Below are 21,346 nucleotides of genomic sequence, written 5' to 3'. Positions count from 1 at the left end.
AAATAACTCCAAAACCACAAATAATAAAAAAATAAATCCAAATGTAAAATATCTCAGAATATCAGTCTCTACATCATACTAAAAGTTAATTCAAAGGGGAACAACACCTTTAACAGCATCCCTAGTGGTAAAAAATGGTTGACCCTGCAATGGGGAAGATAAAAGGTGCTCTCATATATGAATCTTTCAAGAGGTGGTTCACTTTTAAGATAACCTTTAGTATACTCTAGCATGGCAACTTTTCAATTCAAAACTTCATTATTTTTTTTTTTTATAGTTTTAAATGATTTGCCTTTTTAAAACTCTTTCAAACGAGGGTCACTGACCCCATCTAAAAAGTAAATGCTACAAATTGTTATTGCTGCTTTTTATTCCCCGCATTGCTATCCAGGCCTTTTTTTATTCGTATTCCAGTCTCTTATTCAAATGAATGCATTTGGACTCTGGCAACCAGATTACAGAAATTACAAACTAGAGAGCAGCAAAATAACTTAAAAAACCCCAATTATTAAAAAATGAAAACCAATTGCAAATTGTCTCGGAATATCACTCTCTACATCATACTAAAAGTTAACTGAAAGGTGAAGATTAACTATTACTATTACAATTGGTCAGCCCCAACACATAATACCCACCTTTAATACTGCAGGTTTTGTGCTGACCCGAGTATCACTACTGCTCTTCTTCAGGCTGTCTCAGCACAGGTTGGTAATTGGGGCCCTAGAACAGAGAAGCTCAGCAATGATAGGGTTTACATAGTGATTCTAGGGGCAATAAGTCAACCCAAACCTGGCCGACCCACAGGCAACCCCTGCAGAACCTGAGGGTTTCGGTCCATCGCATATCAATACTGCCTGTGTCTGGGATCGATACCGGTTGATAACAGAAAGGAACCTACAGAAGAAAAGTGGCGCCTGGGTTTATACAGGCATGGGGACAAATTTCTGTTAAAGGAATTGTTCAGTATAAAAACTGGGTAAATAAATAGGCTGTGCAAAATAAAATAATGTTTCTAATATAGTTAGTAATGTAATGTATAAAGGCTGGAGTGACTGGATGTCTAACATAATAGCCAGAACACTACTTCCTGCTTTGTAGTTCTCTTGGTTCCCAAGCTGACACCACTTGATGGGGTTTGAGGATGTATTTATTCTTTTGGTTTTTTGCACTGTGTAATAAGCACCTGATGAAGAGTCCTTGGACTCGAAACATGTTGTGTGAATTGAAATAAAACAAGACAATGGTTTTAAGGTTCTCCAGGGTAAGCTTTATTTATTGATCAGGTTTGGAGAAATCCCAACCCGCACATCACTAGGAAGTAGTGTTCTGTTCTGTTATACATCCACTCACTCCAGCCTTTGTACATCACATTTTTTTGACTAAGTAAATATATTAGATTTTTTTTTTTATTTTGCACACCGTATCTATTTATTCAGTTTTTATTTTTACACTGAACTGTTCCTTTAAAAGTGAAACAAGGTGCTACCCAATTTTATGCATACAGTAAATTTACCTTCCTTGCCTAGTAAGGCAGTAGCTGCGGCTGAAAACACACCCTTTGCTCCGAATATTAAAGCGCACGATATTCTAGCTTATCCAAAATCACCTGCAAGGGAGAAAATTGCAGCGGAATACAGCCATCGGTTTGTATTTAATCATACACAAAATCACCCGTGTAACTTTAATAGACCGCCCTCGAAAGAAGAGAAAATGATAAATATACATATTCTGTTCAGCGCTGCCGGCCTGTTGTACTACAGAACTGCTCAAGGGCTGCAGCCTTAGTGTTATTGGCTGGTACAGGAAATGCCATGCTCTCTAGCAGAACTGCAACTCCCAGAATTCTTATAAATGACGTTGAGAGTTGTAGTTCAGGAGCAGTTAAAGAACTGCAGACTGTCCGCCCCTGTTACTTGATTGGTGCCATAAAATATTTATTTCCCCGTTAACCCACGGGGCCCCACAATGATTGATGTGCGTGTGTAATAGACTATTGTCCCTGTTATAGGCAATGAAGATGGCGGAGACATCATCAAACAGGAGCGTTAATCCTCGGTGCATAATAACACAGGGCACGAAATAGCTCATTAACACAGCATGACAGGCAGACCTCCTGCAGGGGTCAGGGATGAATGACGCAGATGAATGGCAAGGTTTTGTCCTCATCGCCTGACCGATGACTTCGCCGCAGCCTGATAACCTTCCCCGGACCGGCCCTGGAACCCAGAAGCTTGCACTTCCTCCAGAAAACTGAAAGGAGAGGGAGGATACAGTTACACAGAGAAGAGGCATCTTTGGTCACGGTTGCATTGTATATCCTATAGTGGGTTACGGACACAGCAGAAATGTGAAAATACAATTAAGCAGTTGGTATTCAATGCTAGGCACTTTTTTATGGCTATTTACAAGGGAAGGGGCAGGGGGAGTCTTAAGGAGTAAAGTAATAAAATGTGAAACATTTGCACCAGCTCAACCAATCAAAAAACAGAATTAGAGTGACATGTGATAGCTGCATTCAGTACAAAAATTAAAGTAATCTTGCTCATAGTACTCTTAAAGCAGAAGTAAACCCTAAACATGAATATAATGTTATACTAAACGTATTACACGAGGCTAAAGTTTCAGCTTGTCAATAGCAGCAATGATCCAGGACTTCAAACTTGTCACAGGGGGTCACCATCTTGGAAAGTGTCTGTGACACTCACATGCTCAGTGGGCTCTGAGCAGCTGTTGAGAAGCTAAGCTTAGGGCTCGTCACTAATTATCCAGCAGAAAATGAGCTTCCCTGGCTGTAATATAAGCTGATGCTACAGGGCTGATGATTATTAAATTCTGATGCTAATTGCACTGGTTTCTAATTCTCTGTATTAATTACTAATCAGCCTTATATTGTGACATTTCTATTCTATGTGTACTCTATATTGTGAGTGGGTCCCTAAGCTCAGTAAGTGACAGCAGCACAGAGCATGTGCAGTGAATCAGCAGAAAAGAATATGGGGAGCTACTGGGGCATCTTTGGAGACACAGATCTTTACTGCTAAAGGGCTGTGGTTGCCTTGGGCTGGTACAGAAGCACAAAACATAATGTACAACATTTCTAGCTACTTCTTTAGTTAGGCTTTAGTTGTGCTTTAAGAGCGCTTTAAATGTTGTATTCTTCTGCAGTTTAATACTGCCAATATCTGACTGATAGCTTGGTAGCTGCTAGTTCACCCTCTTACCTAAGGAAAATAAGTACATCAGACCCCATGAGTCCAATATGAAGCTTGTTGGAGACTTAGAATCCCATGTTTCCCTGGAGCAACCTATATGCTAATTTGTTAGGACTAAGAAGATCCCATTCAATATCTGCACCAGTTTCGTCTGTGTAGTCCATTTTCTCCCTACACTTCTAACATATACAAGGTTGTCTCATGAAGAAACGTTGTGTGTGTGTTAGATGATAAACTTCACTGGGACAGGGACTGATGTATAATCCCAGTTTAACACGTCAGTGCTATATAAATAAAGGATAACATACGGGAGGCACAGTGACCTGGATTAGTATTGGGTGATGTCAGAACACAAGGGAGGGAGAAGCACAGCTCAAGCAATGTGTTGGGCTAGAGACTATGCTGGTAACATAAATTAAAAAAAAAAATTGTTGGTATACAACGAAAAAAAACCCACAAAGAATAATGAAACTTTGAAATCGCTAAGTCTTTATTAAGAAATAACTTTCCGAAACTCCGCTTGTTCTCCTCTTCAGAAAAGGAGATTGGCGATCCATCGTGTGGTGCTCGATTTCTACTCCCTGCCTTCCTTATAGGACATAGCCAGGGAGGATAAATTGAGCGCCGCACAATGGATATTCGCCCGTTTCTGAAGAGGAGCGCAAACAGAGTTTCGGTATGTTATTTCTTAATAAAGACTTAGGGATTTCAAAGTTTAAATTTGTCTTTGTGTTTTTTTTTTTCGTTGTATACCAACAAATTTTTTTTTTTTAATTTATGTTACTGGCCCTTTAAAGGAGTTTAGGAACTCGTGCAGGGTTTCAGGCTGAAAAAGCTCTGCATAATCCATAGTTTTCACCAAACGGGCTTTTGTAACACAAGAAAAAACGTTGGCAGCTTTTAGGTCCTGAACTTTTGTTTCATTATAAAAGCCTGAAAACCTTGATCATAAATAGAACCCTTCGGGAGTTATTTAATAAACCTCGATTTTTTTGGTAGAGGTTTTTTAGGGAAAAACTCAAATTTTTCAAGCTGCAAACAGTCCATATCCAAAAATCCGCCATCTCAAACCTGTCGAGGTCATGTAGAAATCAATGGCAGCTGTTCCCTTTTACAATTTGAAGATATTGTGATCTGCATTGGTTTTCATCTGAGAATCTGAGAAATTCTGGGGGTTTTCGGGTGATAACACAAAAAAAAATCGAACGATTCTGGTGTCAAATCCGAAAATGTGTAAGTTTTTAGTTTATCGAGTATTTTCCCAAATTTTTCACGTTATTTTATTGATAAGATCAAAATTGTGGATGGGAGTGTGGTAGAGCTTGGTTTAATAAAAATATGAAATAAATCTGAGTTTTAGTAAATACCCCCTTAGGGAGCTAGCACATGGGCAGATTTCGGGAGATGTAGTCGCCTGGCGACTAATTGCCTCTTCTGCGGGGCGACAATCTCCCCGAACTGCCTTCCACGTGCCTGCCGCCTACTATAATGACAAAACGCCATCGCCAATGAACTCGCGGCGCTTCAATTTCTGAAGTCCCCGAATTTGCAACTTTAGGGTGACTTGAAAATCAAATCACCACAAGTGCATTGGCGCTGGCGTTTTGAGATTGTTGCCCCACAGAAGAGGCGATTAGTTGCCAGGCGACTAAATCTCCTCGAATCTGCCTATGTGCTGGCTACCTTAGTGGGACATTCACTAAGAATCGTAGTTGCGCTCGAGTCCGCTTCGCCGCGATTCGCCAGGTGTATTTTCGCCAGCGCTTCGCAAATTCACTAAAATCGAAGTTGCGCTCAGGGGTAGCGTAAGGTTGCGAAGTTGCGCTAGCGTTGATTCGCTAAGCAAAGCGAAGTTATGCTAGCGATGGTTAATTTGCATACGGCGCCAAATTCAAATTTCAATGGAGGAACATGTAGCAGCACTACAAATGCCTGGGAAACCTTCAAAACATCAAATAAAATTTTTATTTTGCCCTACACATGTGCCCACTGTATAGTTAAGGTGCCATGAGTCAGGAAATGTAGGGGGGAAGGAGGGGAGCCCCAAAAAATTTTTGATCTTTTTCAGCCTATCACCCATAATATAGAAAACACGCCAGCGTTTTTTGGGACATAGAAATTTTTTTTCCTTTTTTTGAAGCAATCCCTATCTACTCTATTGCGCTTCGCCTGGTCTGAGGTGGCGAAGGAAGTCTGGCGTAAAAGGTAGCGTTCAGAACAATGCGCACTTTAGTGAATTTGCGTAGTTAGTGTACATCCGTAGCGCAAATTTGCCAGGCGTAAGGGTGCGAAGTTACACTAGTGAAGTTACGCCAGCGTCCGTTTTGCGAAGTAACAAAAATGCCCAACGCTAGCGAATTGACGCTAGCGTTAGGCGCTTCGGCGCTTACTGAATTAATTGCCCCTTAGTGTTTAATTCACCGTTATATGTATTTAACGAGTATTGGCTACATAACCATAATTAGAAATGAGACAAATGGAAAATCTTACCCCAGGGTTCCAACCTAACAGACTAATGCAAATCCCTTTAAACTCATATTGAGCTTTCATTCCCCTTGTCTGATCTCTATAGCATCATACATGTGCCAACGCTTCCTAAGGGTGGGACATCACTGCATAACTTTAGCATGATGTAGAAAATGACTCTCCAAATACAAATTTGCCTTCATTTTTATTTAGCTTTATCTTCCACAGCTCTCCACATTGGAATGTGACCTGGTCCCTGGTTGCTAGGCTTGCTACCCCACAACAATAAGAAAAATGTTTATATTGCTTCCATCTGCACCAAGCTAAAAGTTGATTTAAAGGAGCAGTATATCCCCTATTTTTTAACATTAGGTCAATGAATAGTGTACCCTTTTATTCTTGTTTTAATTAGAAAATAATCTTCATGTAAATAAAAAAATTAAGTTTGCCCAGATACAGTAACCCAATAACGTGGGTTTTGGTATTCGGACGCATTCAGAATCCTTCACAAAAGATTCAGCCAAATAACTAACCATATCTGAATCAAAACTTGCACATCAGGGTTCGGATTTGGTACGGAATTCGTCCAAAACGTCCTTGTTTGTATGATAAAAAAGTCACGTGATTTTAAGGATTCGGATTCAGTTCGCCAGACTCTTGTAGTCGGCCCGAATCGTGCTGAAAAAGGCAGAATCCTGGTCGAAACCTGAACCAAATCCAGGATTTGGTGCATCCCTACAATAAATACTACTTGCTGATTGGTTGATAAGGTTATTGCTCCAGGGCAAATTTAGTGCCTTTCATTACTAAACCCTGTTGAAAGGAAGGATGGCTGGACCTGAATTCCCTCTGCTTTTCAGATAGTCTGCTTCCGTTAAGCAGAGGAACTTAAAAGTCCCAGAATCCATCACAACAAGGAACAAAGTGAAGGATGGGTTCAATGACACTGCCAGTCTTAAGGTGGCCATACACGGGCAGATTAAAGCTGCCAATATTTTATCTGCCCATGTGTGGGGGCTCCCAATGGGTCCTGCCGATCGCTATCAGGCCAAAAATCGGCCAGATATCAATCAGTCAAGTTAGATTTTTGTAACGATCCAGAAACGCATCGGCTAGTTGATGCGGTCCTCCGACCCATTGGTGCCCAATCGTAGCATTGTAATCCCCAGGGCCTAACGTTCGGATTCAACCGATATCGCCCAGCCGTGGGCACATCGGATTAAGGTCCGCTCGTTTGGCGACATTGCCAAACAAGTGGATATTATAGTGTATGGCCACCTTAAGGGGGGAGAATGGTCCCTGCCAGTTAGAGGCACACTATCATGTTTCTGCTCTCTCTCACGAGGAAACTTCGGGCGACTTCGGAAAACCAAAGCGATCCGAGTGCCATCCTGCCATCGATTTACATTCTAGCCGGCGGGAAGGCATTTAGAGGAGATTATTAATCTGAAGAAGACTCATTATCCCCTGAAAATAACATCCTCTCATTCATAAATGGGCCCATACAGGGTGCCCATGCTGCCTTACATATTACTTTTGCTTTTTTGTTTTTTACTTAAGATGCCTAATTGCACCCCTGCTTGTGCAGGGAGTAGCTTCACAGACGCACGTGTGTCATAGAGTTGCAAGCCTTGCGTGTATGGTGTAATCTTAACTAGGAATAACAATCAGAGCTGGGGGATTAGAAGGTTCTTTTGAAGGCAGCTTGGGACATTACCAGCTACAATCCCTTTGTTGTGTCATAAGGGCTCAGCAATAATCCAACAGGGAGAAACAGCAGCCAAGGTGAACTAGAAGGATTCTCTTATTATATATAATTGGAGTGCCAGTCTATACGTGATCCTCCTTTAGGATTATTATATCCCACAGACAGCTGAAGGGTGCATGTATACATGTCCAGGCTGCAGCTTGAATATACTGGAGGTAAATACTGAGAGTATAATGTAGTTATTCCAGAAGATGATTATAGAATATTCCACTCGTGTTTTTTCCTCCATTAATATTCCACCAATGAGGGATTAGCTATAGCATAGCTACTGTATGTGAACGGCTCACACAAGTCCCGTGAACATGTATTGGGAAGCATCGGAGGAACACAGGCTCTGGGGTTGGCTGCAATGTAGAGTATAGTAATTTCCAAACGGACTCCTTAGCTAGGGTGCCACGGGTGGAACTGCCCCTGGAATCCCCAATGTGATCTGTATGCAGTGAGTATGACCTACAGGAATTTTAGAGGTTAATGCAACCTTCTTTCTCCTAAATAGCAAAGTTGTGCAGCCTCCAAGCCCTATAATGCCTAATTTAGCATGAAAAGAATTAGCCGAGATGTCGGAACGACAATGTATCGTAGCGGTTTTAGTTATTTTAAAAAAAAAACAGCAACACTAATCTAAATTGCAAATGCCATCATTAAAAATTCAAATGCAGCCCATAATAAATTCAGTAATGGAATAAAGACGTTTTAGTTAACCCTTTAAATAATGCAGCGTTTGCCAGGTCTGCTGTGTAGCTAGGAAATCTGAGGGCTCAGACTGACAGGAGTAAAGGTGGCCATAGATGTAGAGATCGCCAAACGAGCGGATCTCTACCAGATATGCCCACATTGAGGTTGGCGATATCGGGCTGATCCGATCGTGGGCCCTAGGGCCCAACAACTGGATCATGATGCATCCGATACGGGCATTCTGATTGTGGGTCCACATCCAACGGGATTTTTTTAACTTGACCAATCGAGATCTGGCCGACTTTTGGCCAGATATCGATCGGGGAAGCCCTTCGGATGGCCCCACACACGGGCCAATAAGCGGCCGACTCGGTCTATCGGCAGCTTTTGTCGGCCTGTGTATGAGGGCCTTAACCCACATCGACCAATTAGATATTTGCCCCTGATGTGTTGCTATAAGTTTCTGAAGTTTTGCACTTATGTTGCTCTGATGAAAAGGCCCATCACTGAGTTACGGAAAGGCCATCTGCCATAGGCTCCATTATAATCAACTAATCCAAATTTTAAAAAATTATTTCATTTTTAGCTGTAAACATAAAACAGTAGCTTGTGCTTGATCCCAACTAAGATATAATTCATGCCCGCTCCTGAATGGTTATTGGAGTCAGATATTGGAGTGTATATACAAAATTTCTGGGATAAGAATTCAGAGGGCGGATTTCGCTCTGATACTATTTAATATTAACAAAGATAAACAAACTATGCATGAAGACCCCCTTACCTTTCAGTTAATACAGACCGCGAAATCCTTAATTCCGAGGAACTGGAAATCTGAAAAGCCCCCGATTTATAGGGAATGGATTAAGGCTGTGAAGGAAATAAGTTTATTAGAAGAGCTAACTCATTTATATTATAATATTAGTAATAAATAGGGATGTAGCGAACCGCCGATAATGTGTTCGCGAACGCCGTTCGCGAACACCGGCAAAATTTGCGAACAGTTCGCGAACAGTTCGCGAACTTCGAACATCCGAAAATCGTTCGATTCGAACGATCGAAGGATTTTAATCGTTCGATCGAACGATTTTTGTTCGAATCGAACGAAAATCGTTCGATTTTAGCGATCGAATGGTCGAATGGTCGAACGATTTTGACGCGAACGCCTATTGGCGAACGTCGCGCGACGTTCGCGAACTTGCGGCGGACGCGAACAGCCGATGTTCGCGCGAACAAGTTCGCCGGCGAACAGTCCGCGACATCCCTAGTAATAAATATTGGAGAACTTGGCTTCCTTGGCATAGATTTTTGGAGGACCTTTTAAGGGAAGATTAAAAGGCAAATAAAAGGAGGTGAATAAGTCATGGCAGTATTTATATTATATGCGTGGATACATGGAAGTGTAAACTGTTTCACCCTTGTACTTCCCTTTTTTGTTTTGTACCCTTGTCGAAAAATTGAAAATAAAGACATTTAAAAAAAAAAAGATATAATTCATCCATATTGGAAGCAAAACCAGCCTATTAGGTTTATTTAATGTTTATATGATTTTCTGTTAGACTTGAGGTATGAATATCCAAATTACGGAAAGAACCCTTATCCAGAAAACCCTCAGATCCCAACCATTCTGGATAACAAGTCCCGTACCTGTATAAACAAGACCCATGCCAGTGCAATATAAAAGACAAGCAGGTATAAAGAAAGGATGTCTAACCTCCACATTTTAAACTACTATTCCCAGCATCCCCCGACGGCCAAAACAACACTACAATCCCTATTGTCACTATACTGTCTGCAGCAGCCTGGCAATGACACAGTCAGGCTTCAGTCAAATACAAGAGACCTCTGCACTCAACCAGGCCCGGACTGGCAATCTGTGGGTTCTGGCAAATGCCAGAGGGGCTGCTATAAGGTCCCATAGAAAGTCAGTATTTAGTGGGCTAGTGGGGGCTGTTTGGGCCTCTATGTGGGCTGATTGGGCCTCTGTATACCTAAAAATGCCAGGGCCTATTTTAAATCTCAGTCCGGACCTGCACTCAACCCATTATCAATATATTTAAGACAGCGACATTTGTGCATACTGCTACTGAAAAATGCCTTACCCTTTAAACAACACAGGGATTGTTTGTCCATATATTGCAATATATTTAAGCTGGCCAACTACGTCAAAGTCATCCCATATCTGGCCAGTCCTATGCTCAATTTTATCTGATTCATTAAGAATTCTATTGCTTCATTATACATTTTACAAAGGGACTAAGTTTTACCTGCAACTTACTAGTTGCTCTCAAAGTAAAACTCCCAAACTTGGCTGCCCTTTTATTTGACACCAGTGGGATCACCTGACTATAGCTGGGAAGGGTGGGAGCTACAACATGGAGCTGGTCACTGCTCCTGTATAACTATAACAGGCTTCAGACCCCCTATAGGTATCAGTTTAATCCATAACACTAGGTGCTGAACACCATGACCCCATTACACTGATCAGGTAATGCGAGACCCCACTCTCTCTCCTCACGTGATGACAAGCCTGGAAACTAGAGCATGAAACAGGGCTCCGGTGTCACCCGAGAGGTGGCGTTCGTTACACAGCACAGTTTGTCCCTTCTAATAGTGTAGCCCTTCGGAAAAGCCCGCTGGGTTTCCATTACGGTGTTGGAACAGAGATACAGTGGGGGCTGATGAGGTACTGAAGGGGTGAAGTGCAGTGCGAGGGGGAAAAAAACAAGAAATGCGATTCCTGCTGTGATGTCATAAACACAATATACAAAGCAGGTACTTTGTACCAGAGAACGCAGTCTAGCCCTCACCTACATTCTCATGCACAATTATGTAGGGACAGGGAGATAAAATGTAGGAGGGGACTTCACATAAAAGAAAATGTGATTAAAGCAAAAAAGGTATTTTTAACCCTCAGGGTTATAACCCCAACATGGGGGCAAATTCCCTAAGCGGCGCAAATTGGCTAGCGACTGCTTCGCCCACTTTGCAACACTTCGCCAGGCATAAATTTGCCAGGACAATGATAATCCCCTAAAATGTGAAGTTGCTTACAGGGCGCCGAACGCTGGTAAAGTTGCGCTAGCGTTACTTCGCCAAGCAAAGCGAAGTTGCGCTAGCGTGGGCTAATTTGCGTACGTCGGGAAGTGAAAGTTGAATGGACGTATATGTTGCAGCAAATAAATTACATTACACAAGCCCAGGGAACCTTCATATAATAAAATAGAGTTGTTATATTGCCCTACACATGAGCCCAGTGTATAGTTTATGTGCCATATGTTAGGAAATGTAGGGGGAAACCGGGTACCCAAAAAAATGTTTACGCTCCTGCAGCCTATCACCCTGAAAAAAGGAAAAGACACCAGCGTTTTTGGGACTTACATTTTTCAACAAAAAACTCCATTGCACTTCACCTGGTATGAGGTGGCGTAGGCAAGTCTGGCGCAAGAGATAACTTTCAGTAAAATCCGCATCTTAATGAATTTGCGGAGTTACGTCCGTTCACCAGAGCGAAAATTCGCCTGGCGTTAGAGTGCAAACCAACGATAGCGTCTATCTCCTTCGCTAGCAAAGTGACGCCTGCCCCTTCTAGGGAATTGGTGTAGTTACGAAATGACGTCACAATGGCGAATTTTCGCTAGTGTTAGTCACTTCGCCCTTTAAGGAATCTGCCCCCTAAGAGTTGTATCAAATGAAGAAGCATATTAAAGAATCTTATCAAACTGGAATATATATTTAAGTAAATATTGCCTTTTTACATCTCTTGCATTGAACCACCATTTTGTGATGGTCTCTGTGCTGTCTCAGAGATCACCTGACCAGAAATACTGCAGCTCTAACTGTAATAGGAAGATGTGTGGAAGCAAAAGACACCACGGTCTGTTAATTGGCTCATGTGACCTAACATGTATGATTGTTTGGGTGCACCGTGAATCCTACGATCCCAGGAGGCAGCCCTTATTTTTTTAAAATAGCAATTTTTTATTTATGATTCCCCAATGGCACATTCTACTAAAAAGGTATATTACAGGTATGGGACCTGTTATCCAGAATGCTCGGGACCTGGGGTTTTCCGGATAATGGATCTTTCTGTAATTTGGGTCTTCATGCCTTAAGTCTACTAGAAAATCATTTAAACATGAAATAAACCCAATAGGCTGGTTTTGCTTCCAATAAGGATTAATTATATCTTAGTTTGGATCAAGTACAAGCTACTGTTTTATTATTACGGAGAAAAAGGAAATAATTAAAAAAATTTGGATTATTTGGATAAAATGGAGTCTATGGGAGACATTCCGTAATTCGGAGCTTTCTGGATATCGGGTTTCCGGATAAGGGATCCTAGACCTGTATTATGAAAATGGTTTACTTACATGAAGAAGGGTTTTACACATGAGCTGTTTCATGCAATATATTTTTATAGAGACCTACATTGTTTGAGGGGTATAGTTTTCGTTTAAAAACCTACCTGATTCTAAAAAGCAACCCCTTGGCTTTCCCAGTTCCCCTTAACTCACCTGTGTCGGTCAGTGACACCGCTTTGAATAGTGATATCTCTGTAGTGACAGGGATTGGGCCTGATAAACTGGGACACTTTGTAACATTTCTATGCCAGTCTATTAGGAGTTTGAAACAGGCCAAACATCAATCTTGAGACAGTGGTGAGAGAAGTTCTGCTGTTGACTCAGATCAGTGCAGGAGAAGGGGGTCACTGTTTGTTTTCCAGCCTATCACGGCCCTTCAGAAAGAGTGAGGAGACACAGGTCAATACCAGGGCAACTGGGATAGCAGCTCACTTTTGGAATGTGACAGTAGCACCATGTTTTTAAAGGCATAGTGTAATTTTTCATGTTAGAATCTGGAATGTGTCATTGTCCCTTTAAGATACTTTATGTGAGCAGTGGTACAGCAATCCCACGTGCAGTGATGCGTGCAGCTAAAGTTATTGGGATCATAGGGGTATATTTAGTCTGAGAACGCCACAGCCCGCTAGAGTGAAATTCCTACACTCTCCATTAATTTTTACGCGAATTTTAAAAGAGTATTTATCAATGGGTGAAAGTGAAAGTTCGTCCTTTGATAAATACGCCTTTGAAAGTGCCATAGAAATGAACGGAGAGAGGCGGAATTTCACTCTAGCGGACTGTGGTGATCTCTTTGATAAATATACCACATAGTCACATTCCACCATAGTAATGAGAGATGCACTCCTACTAAATGTGCTGGATTTGATCAAAATAGTGACATCATGCATAAATGTCTATGACAGAGACAATCACTTTCGAGGTCATGAACGAGAGTCTGCTGCACTCCAATCATTCTTAAGGTCCCCATAGACGCAAAGATTTTTCTTTGCTGGACGACCGATTTTAGTGAAATCCAACCAATCTGTCAAATTATCACGAGGTTAGTGGGAATCGAACGATCGTACATCTTACGATTTTTCATCCGACATCTGTCAGAAAATTGATCGGCCAGGTTAAAAAAATGTTATCGGCCCCAGTGCAATCTATGTTTGCAGGGCCAAGAGGCAGCTACCCTCAGTTTCGCCTGAAACGGTCTTTTTAGTTGATGGATAGGGATGGGCGAATTTGTCCCGTTTCGTTTCGCCAAAAATTCGCCGCCGGCGAAATGTCGCTGACACCCATTAAAGTCTATGGGCGACAAAAAAATTTTTGTCGCACGGTGAAATTGTTTTGACGCGCGTTTTCTTTATTTTGACGCACAACGCCATACAAGTCTATGAGCGTCATTTTTTCAGCAAAAAAATTCGCCCATCCCTATTGATGGACACATCGTACATTTAAACGATCGTTTCGAGATAATTGTGGTCTCACGATATGAACAGATCTCTTAAAGATCTTTACATCCATGGCCAGCTTAACTGTACCAAGCAATCGTAATGTTAGAAAGACACGTGACCTCAAGGAGAAGCACCAAGTCCTTCTGATCCCTCACCTCTTTGTGTTATGGATGGCAGTTCCTCCCAACATAATACGGACCCCTGGTGTTGTGCGGTTCAGATTATAAACGGCGAATGCTTCCTCATACGTTGCTCCTCCGACCATAAACACGATGATGTCTTGAGGCCTGCAGGGAAGAAAAGAAACGACATATTTATTCAGCAGGGCAGTAAGGTGAGTTGGTAGCACAGCACAATCTTGTCACTTTGCCTCCTCCCTAATAATTAGCGACTAGCATAGTTGATTAGGTGGTTGAGTAGGCGGCTAATAAGTGGGTGTAAAATACAGGACCAGATGAGGGGAGACAGAGAAATAGAGAGGATATGCTGGGGGAGGAGCATTGGATTTTATGTGAATCTGTTCTTTCTTGCAACTGTGCCAGCTCTGTGCCATGCTTTGGTCCGTAAACAGAGCAGAGGATTTGTTTGATTTCCTATTGTTTATCTGTGTGTTGATCCTTTAGTCATAAGGAAGGCTCCCCCCCTTAAGCAAATTGGAGAGGCTTAAAGGGATACTGTCATGGGGAAAAAAAACTTTTCAAAATGAATCAATTAATAGTGCTGCTCCAGCAGAGTTCTGCACTGAAATCCATTTCTCAAAAGAGCAAACAGATTTTTTTATATTCAATTTTGAAATTTTCAATTTCCCAGCTGCCCCAAGTCATGTGACTTGTGCTCTGATAAACTTCAATCACTCTTTACTGCTGTACTGCAAGTTAGAGTGATATCACCCCCTCCCTTTCCCTCCCCAGCAGCCTAACAACAGAACAATGGGAAGGTAACCAGATAGCAGCTCCCTAACACAAGATAACAGCTGCCTGGTAGATCTAAGAACAACACTCAATAGTAAAAACCCATGTCCCACTGAGACACATTCAGTTACATTGAGAAGGAAAAACAGCAGCCTGCCAGAAAGCATTTCTCTCCTAAAGTGCAGGCACAAGTCACATGACCAGGGGCAGCTGGAAAATTGACAAAATGTTTAGCCCCATGTCAGATTTCAAAATTGAATATAAAAAAATCTGTTTGCTCTTTTGAGAAATGGATTTCAGTGCAGAATTCTGCTGGAGTAGCACTATTAACTGATGTGTCTTGAAAAAAACATGTTTTCCGATGACAGGATCCCTTTAAATGTTTTTTTTTGCCTTCCTCTGGATAAACTCGCAGTTAGGAAGGTAACATATAGACTTAAAGAGGTGGTTCACCTTTAAGTTAACTTTAAGTATGTTATAGAATGGCCATTTTTAATTGGTCTTCATTATTTATAGTTTTTTAATGACTTGCCTTCTTCTTCTGACTATTTCCAGCTTTCAAATAGGGATCACTGACACCATCTAAAAACAAATGCTCTGTAAGGCTACAAATGTATTGTTATTGTTACTTTTTATTACTCATCTTTCTATGCAAGGCTTCTCCTATTCATATTTCAGGCTCTTCTTTAAATCAATGTATGGTTGCTAGGAAAACTTGGACCCTTGGCCAACCAGATGGCTGAAACTGCAAACTGGAGAGCTGCTGAGACAAAAAGCTAAATAACTGAAAAACCGCAAATAATAAAAACCAATTGCAAATTGTCTCAGATCAATCTCTACATCATACTTAAAGTTAACCCAAAGGTGGACAACCCCTTTAAGGCTGAGCTTGATGGATGCATGCCTTTTTTCAAACTAACTTACTATGTTACTATGAGAATGTTACTTTACATTTTTTTATATTAGTTCTGCATAGGTTATCAGTTCAGCATGTAACATACTTTCATTGGTTGGGAAGCTCTTGCTAATTTCAGTGTTTGCACATATTGAAAAACAAGGTTTTTTCCTGTTGAATATCTGTGTGGCATTGCTACCTTGCAGTGCTAGGGTCCTGACTTCAATTCCAACCATGGCACTATCTGCAAGTAATGTGTATGTTCTCCCTGTGTCTGTATTAGTTTCCTCTGGGTACTCAGGTTTCCTCCCATACTCCAAAAACATCCGGGCAGGTTAACGGAGTCCTGATAAAACTGACCCTACTGTGTGTGCACCTTAGACTGTAAGCTCCACTGCGACAGGGGCTGATGTGAATATTAAACAACCTCTATTAACACTACTTATAACTTAGTTCAAAAGCCATAACCAATCAATACTGTATCATGGAAACCTGTCTGCAGAGATGGAATTGAAAACAGACCAAACTTCTTCTGGAAAGGACCATGTATAAAGTGCCCATACCTGAGCAGATACCTGCTATTGCTATAATGCAGCTTCCAATATACTCACTGCATAGGTTGACTGGAGGCAGTCAGGTCAGTTAAGCTGGCGATACACGCTAAAACCAAGGGGATCTTAGCCAACTTTATACACCTAGGTAGGGTTGCCATCCGGCCGGTATTTTACTGACCTAGCCGGTAAAACACCTGCCAAGGCCGGGGTAGGTATTACAAATGTACCGGTAATTTGTAATATCCTTAAAAAAAAAAGACCTTGGCCCCCCCCCTATTCACTCAGAACTTACCTTTTTTCAGCATTCTGGCCATGCATGTGTTGCTCCACCCCGTTTTGCGTCACGGAATTTCACTCCGCCCATTTTGCGTCACAGACCGCCCCCTTTTCTTACTGCCCCCCACTGGCCGGTATAATATTTCAGAAAAGGTGGCAACCCTACAACTAGGTGGCGGCTCGAATCTGGTTAATTTTTCTGATTGTCATGATTGCAGATTTTATTTCTAAATTACACCGTTTACATTGCAAATAATTCACTCTACAATATAAAATGTAATTCCTGAACCAGCCAGTGTTTTTTTTTTTTTAGTTGTAATATTGGTGTGTAGGTGCATCTCAAGTCATTTTGCCTGGTGATGTTCTTTCAGAAAGAGTCAGCACTTTAGGATGGAACTGCTTTCTGATAGGCTGTTGTTTCTCCTGCTCAATGTAACTGAATGTGTCGCAGTGGGACCTGGATTTTACTATTGAGTGCTGTTCTTAGATCTACCAGGCAGCTGTTATCTTGTGTCAGGGATCTGCTATCTGGTTACCTTTCCATTGTTCTGTTGTTAGGCTGCTGGGAGGGGGATGATATCACTCCAACTTGCAGTACAGCAGTGACTGAAGTTTATCAGAGCAAGTCACATGACTGGGGGCAGCTGGTAACTGACAATATGCCTAGCCCCATGTCAGATTTCAAAATTAAATATAAAACCTGTTTGCTCTTTTGAGAAATGGATTTCAGTATCCCTTTAAACTCCTACAACAATGGTATCACAAAGGGTCTCAATGCAGAACCAATCCATGGCCTGCTGCAGTCCTCACCCAATGGGATTTTCCCAAAAAAACATCAATCAGTAAAGCTGGCCATAGATAAAAAGATAAAGTGGTACAATTCCTCATTTCATGCGATTTTTGTGCCATGGTGATCGTCGTTTAGTAGTTCAGACAGGTTAGAAGATTTCTGTCGGCTAATGATAATATCTCTGCATGTATTGCGTATCCGACTCGATCAATGGGCGACTGTCCCTACTATTTGTCGGACATAACGTTTGTACAATTGCTGTTTTTGAATTATTTGCCAGAACATAGTCTGGTTTATTCTTTTTACTACTTTATTTAATCTGAATGGATAGTGGTAGGTCGGGATCGTTCATTGGACATAAGGATATATCTGCACCTCTGTGGCCAGCTTTAGAATGTCCTAAACAGTTTGGGGTCAGTGCTTATTTGCCATCTAGATAATCCTGAATAAACTTGCAAAAATTAGTATATAGTCGCCTCATTTATCTGGAAAAAAAAAAACAAGTTGTAATTTTGGCAATATTACAAATGGTATTAAGCTGCAGAAGGCTCAGCATCAGGCGCTGTGCATTGCGTGCTGTGTTGCCAAGTGATGAGCCAAAAATGAAAATATATGTAGGAGTTCTGTCAACCTACAAAACAATGATCTCATACTAAGAGGTCTATTTTAGATTCCCACCCTTACTAATACAATGTCTGCGTCTATGATATTGCATGTGCATGTCATATATACTGTAATCTGCTCCCCGCTTTATGAGCCCCGTATAAAAGGTACCTGTCTCTGAGGGTGTTAGGTCCCAGGTATGGATACAGATTGTCCTTCAACTTCCCCTTGATGAGCTCATCCAAAGTGTCAAGGAGAAACGGCTGATGCCGAGTGTAGACATTTTCCACTCCCTAAGGTGCAATGACAATTAGGATTGTAGGAGTAGGAGGGAGGAATGAAAGGTGTGATGATAAGTGAGACACGGATGTAGTATGTCTTCATTTGTACAGGGCTTCTGATGTAAACTTAAAGGAGGAAGTTCCTTTCTGATTTACTTTTAGTATGATGTACACAGTAGTGTTCTCGGTAATAACGATGCATGTTAAAAGAACAAACAGAAAATAAAGAGATGGCTCAGGATTCATGAAAAGATATGAATAGATTGAGCAGTAGTTCTGTACTGGAATGAAAAGATATGAATAGATTGAGCATTAGTTCTGTACCGGAAATCACGTACCTTAAGCCCTTTGAAGAACTGTGGTGATTGCCACGGCATCCTTTGGACTAAACAGGTCACTCCCTCGTATTCTCTTTCCACCGTACTCCACCACTGCAGACACTAGCTGCCAGGTCACAAAGAGAATCAAGTTAAAGGAGAAGGAAAGGCTAAAATAAGCTTTATCAGAAATGTCTATATAAATAGATCAGTAAACCCTCAAAGTTATGCTGCTCTGAGTCCTCTGTCAAAAGAAACACAGCATTTCTTTCCTTCTGTTGTGTACTCATGGAATTCTGTATCAGACTTCCTGTTTTCAGTATAAACCTCCAGGGCTAGGGCTTGAGCATGCTCAGTTTGCTTCTCTCACCCGCTACCCTCCCTTTCCCCCTCCCTCCTCCCCTCCCTGTTGTAATCTGAGCCCAGAGCTAGCAGGGAGAGTGAGCAGGGAGAGACTCAGACAGGAAGTGATGTCACACCAAGCTAATATGGCAGCTGCTATCCTAAACAAACAGAGAAAGCTCCTAGAGCTGTTAACTCAGGTATGGTAAAGCATTCTACAGAATAAATATAGTGTTATAGCTTGCACTATTGTAACTAATCTATTGGCAATAATATACTTTGGTAGCTTTCCTTCTCCCCATCTACAATTCTGGTAATTAGGGCTTCCCTGAAGTTAAGAGCCAGCAGCGATGACCCGAGGGGTCCCAAGCTAAACATGGCCCTAGCCCACACCATCCCACTAAATTCTGCCTTCTGTGGATGTCTAAGTCTTCATCAGACAGGTCCATGTGAGTTCCTCTGATATAACTAAATACAGTAAGGACTCATCATGCCAAGCAGAGGGAGGAAAGTGTCTATAATCCAGCCTCATGATGTCACTAATTGCATTCTGGGCCAGCTCATTGCAATAGGCTTCACTGCCAAGTACTAGGGTGCAACTGCTGCCTATCAGATTAATGTCCAGTACAGCAGGTCACCAATGCATTCACTGAAGTTTTATTATGCTGCCCCCCCCCCCGCTAAAGGCTCAGGTTAGAAATGATTTCCTGTACAACATGCAGTATATATGAACTTAATCCAAATCACTAGATTGTACGCCTACATGACAGGGCTTGTAAAGATTCCCTCTCCGTGTTGATTATATTTAATGGGAAACTATCGCAAAAATGAAATATAAGCTTCAGCATACTGAAATAAGAAACTTTCTAAATACAATCAATTAAAAATTCTGTACGGTTTCTGAAATAATCAAGTTGATTTTCACTATCCCACTCTCAGCATCTGTTTCTCTTTATTCTGTCTTCATTCAGGAGTTGGGTGTCAAATATTCATTGACCATTAGATCCAATATATCTTATAGGAGGGCTCCCTTTGCCTAGAAGATGTGTTAGAGCTCACTCTATTACAATCACCATGATTGTCATCATGTCTCTCTACATGCAGAATTTGTGGGCAGGGCAGTTTTTCTGTTAGATTTTGTTTGTACTGGAATCAGTTATTTGAGTGAGCTCTCATACATCTGCTAGGAAAGGAAGCCCCCCCCCCCTATAAAATATATTGGATCTAACTTTCAATAAATATCTGACACCCAACTGCTGCATGCAGACAGAATGAAGAGAAACAGATGCTGGGAGAGGGATAGTGAAGATAAACTTGACTTTTTTAGAAATGATGAAGAATTTTTAATTGACTGTATTGAGAAAGTTTCTTATTTCAGTATGCTGAAATATTAAATTTTCATTTTCACGATAGTTCCCCTTTAAGACTAAGGAATATAATTGTTTGTACGATGTAAGGAAAAAAAAAAATGGCAGCTACATACCTACCCTTCGGTACTTATCAGCTTGACAGGGCATTACTGCTGTGCCTTTCATAGTGCAGCGCATACAGCATGACCAGTCTCGTAGCATCCAAATCCATTAAGCGCTGGTTCTGAAGAAGGCGTTTCACATTCTGTAACAGAACAAGGAACATAAATCCTCCCTGAACAGACTGGGCATTTACTAGCACTTATTTGTACTAACCTGTCAATGGGAAGGAAAGAGCAACACTCAAATGGGATATACAGGCTGTTAACCCTGTCTTCTACAGACAACAACAACTTAAAGGGATACTACTGTCTTGGGAAAAAATGTTGTTTTTTATATTTAATTTTGAAATCTGACATGGGGCTAGACATACTGTCAGTTTCCCAGTTGCCTCCAGCCATGTGACTTGTGCTCTGATAAACTTTAAGCTGGCCATAGACGCAAAGATCTATCGAATTGAGGATTCGTACGATTTTTGGACCGTGTGTGGAGAGTCCCGACATTTTTTTGTCCCATGGAGATCGGTCGTTTGGACGATCGGCCAAGTTAAAAGTTTTCTGTCGGGTGACGATAATATCTCTGTATGTACTGCCGATCGGACGATTTTCAGTGGGAGACCGTCACCAGCTTTTGTCGGACATAACTTTCGTACGATTGCTGTCAGGGGCAGAACATCGACTGATCTTCTTTTACTAGTTTATTTAAACTGAAGGTTAGTGGCAGGTCGGGAGATGTGGACGTCTGTTTGTTCGTCGGATATTGCAGGTAAATCTGAACGTCTATGGCCACCTTCAGTCACTCTTTACTGCTGTACTGCAAATTTGAGTTATATCGCCCCCCCCCCAGGAGCCTAACAACTGAACAATGGGAAAGTAACCAGATAGCAGCTCCCTAACACAAGATAACAGCTGCCTGGTAGATATAAGAACAGCACTCAATAGTAAAAAATCCATGTCCCACTGCAACACATTCAGTTAAATTCAGTAG

General features: G+C 41.5%; 1 pseudogene; it reads right to left on the bottom strand.

Moving 5' to 3' along the window:
- Positions 1-1,773: 1,773 nt before the first annotated feature.
- On the bottom strand, positions 1,774-20,479 carry LOC108699576 (annotated as a pseudogene).
- Positions 20,480-21,346: the final 867 nt, after the last annotated feature.

The sequence above is a fragment of the Xenopus laevis genome, chromosome 8L (assembly GCF_017654675.1).
Source record: "Xenopus laevis strain J_2021 chromosome 8L, Xenopus_laevis_v10.1, whole genome shotgun sequence".
Lineage (NCBI taxonomy): Eukaryota > Metazoa > Chordata > Amphibia > Anura > Pipidae > Xenopus > Xenopus laevis.
This window is presented reverse-complemented; position numbering and strand designations above follow the sequence as displayed.